Source organism: Arachis ipaensis, chromosome B02 (assembly GCF_000816755.2).
Source record: "Arachis ipaensis cultivar K30076 chromosome B02, Araip1.1, whole genome shotgun sequence".
NCBI lineage: Eukaryota > Viridiplantae > Streptophyta > Magnoliopsida > Fabales > Fabaceae > Arachis > Arachis ipaensis.
The window spans coordinates 96747706-96750131 of NC_029786.2; the positions used below are offsets into that span (position 1 = coordinate 96747706).

Here is a 2426-nt window from a genome sequence, read left to right on the forward strand (position 1 = left end):
ATAAAGTAATTTTCGTTATTATCTTATTATCGTAAGTGTATTACTGCACTCGAATAATGTAACTTCACGAAAATAACAATAATGTTTGAGTATAAAGTGTAATTTTCATGCGTAGTAACTTTCTTTTTAGCAAGGGTGTAACTTAGTCAAACTAACTAGAGTGGTTAATAGGAGCTAACTAGGATTAGAAATCTGTTATAACTAATTGGTTAGGTGGTTAATTATTAGTTAGTTGTAACTTGGCAGAGTATAGGTATGATTTGTAATACTCTTCATTCAATAGTTGATGTCTGTTTCATTCAATAGTTATTAGAAATCTTATACTTTTGATACTTATTCTTATGTTCTAATCATTTTAGAAAAGAGGTAACTACCAAATCGGTACTCGGAAGATTCTGGCGCTGACAAAATGGTACCTGACTTTTGTTATTGACAAAATAGTCCCTAAAAGATTTTAAAATTTGACAAGCGTGTCCCCGAGCTCGCCGGAACAAATTTCCGGCAAGCACAATGCTGACATGGCCACCGTATTTTGGTGACCTGGCAAGCCACCTCCCAAACCCTAATTCCTCCTTCCCCAACACAAACTCCCTTTCCTCTTCCTCCCCATCGCAGCCCACCCCCTACCCAACGCAACCCCCTCCCCCTCCCTCCCATCGCAACCCCCTTTTCTCTTCCTCCCCATCGCAACCCTCTTCCTTCTCCCTCCCTCTCATATCATCTCATCTCATCTCATTTCTGCAATGAAGAAGAACAAAAATCTGATACCTCAAAATCACATCCCTTCACAGCATTCACAAACCAAAACGAGAATTTGAGAAGAAGAAGAAGAAAAAGAAGAAGAAGAAGAAATAATGGATCTAGCACTAGAGGAGCTGCAAGACGTTCTACCTCATAACCCTAACCCTAATTTTTCCTCTCTGATTCGCAATCCTCCCACACTCACTCTTCACACACCCATTTCTCACTCAATTTCAGAACTCTTATCAGGACTCTTTCCAGGCTAACCATGAATGGACTCTTCTCCTCACAATCCAGTTCTGCTATCTTCTCTTCCTCTTCGCCTTCTCTCTCCTCTCCATCACCGCTGTCGTCTTCACCGTCGCTTCCCTCTACACCAACAAAGATGTCTCCTTTTTCTCCACCGTCTTCGCAATCTCCAAAGTCTTCAAGCGTTTTATTCATCACTTACCTCTGAGTCACGCTTTTGATGTTCATCTATAATTTTGTCTTCGTGATTTCCTTGGTTTTGCTTATTATAGCAATTGATATCCTTCTCTAAATCTTTCGGGTACCGATTTAGTAGTTACCTCTTTTAGAAAAAAATTAAACTTATATGAAGACATTTTCCTTTAAGGAATTTTATTCACTTACCCTAATAAGTATTAATAATTAACCTCTTTAATGTTCAATATAAATTGTGAGAGAAGAACTAATAATAATTTGCAAAACTTAAAGCGAAAAATATTAGAGAAGAATTATTACTACTAACACATGTGACATTACATTGACCGAAAGAAATTAAACAAATTACATAGCACACCATGATGATAACTAAACCCAAATTCAAATGCCATGAAACACTGGGAAAATCTTATAGACTCACGCAAGTGGAGCCCACGTAATAACCTTTCCCTTTTTTTTATTCTCGGTAAATAAAGCATGCTATGAAAATGGTCATAAGATATATAATATAATCTCTCAGTAGAAACTGGCTATGATCCGCTTTCATTCTTCTCCATCACATATGAAACACTTGAGAATTTAATTGATGCTGCAATGTTGAAGAAACCCAACACACACACAGACAAAATCAAGTCAATTTATTACCAATTTTTTCAAACAAATATAATTAGTAATGATGTTGACTGAACATGTGATTAATAAGTAGAGTAATATTTTATGATGGTGACTATATATATATAGAAAAAGTATCATATACAATTAATGTTTTTTAAGATTTCTCAACCTAAATTTATTCATTCGATCATCATATTATATATTTTTTAAAAATTATTTTTAGTAGAAGGGAAATGTATATAACGGCTAAATATTTTATATATTAGTGATTATCAATGAATGAAATTCTTTATTCTACTGTGATGATAATGTAATAGACCCAGCATAAAAAGTAAATCTGTTTATGTGTGAATTCAGTCCGATTAATCGTACATATAAAAGGTCCACATCATTAAAAGTGGTTAAAATTTTATTAAATCGTTTAAAAGGTCACCTGATTTTAGAAAAAGATCTAGATTAAACTATTATTTTTCAATTTTAAGATGAAAATAGAAAATGATACTGTAGGTTTAATTAATAATTACAGAAATGTTCGAAGACAATAAAAACCAATGTAAATTAGTCTAAAATTATCTTATTTTAAATTTATTAATTATTTTTAAAATAATTTTAAATTATTATCTTTC

General features: G+C 33.2%; 1 protein-coding gene across 1 annotated transcript in view; it reads right to left on the reverse strand.

The window, feature by feature from the left end:
* Positions 1–2426, reverse strand: part of LOC107625853 (non-specific lipid-transfer protein 1) — a gene marked incomplete at its 5' end in the record, with an annotated part of 49824 nt that overhangs the window by 46622 nt on the left and 776 nt on the right.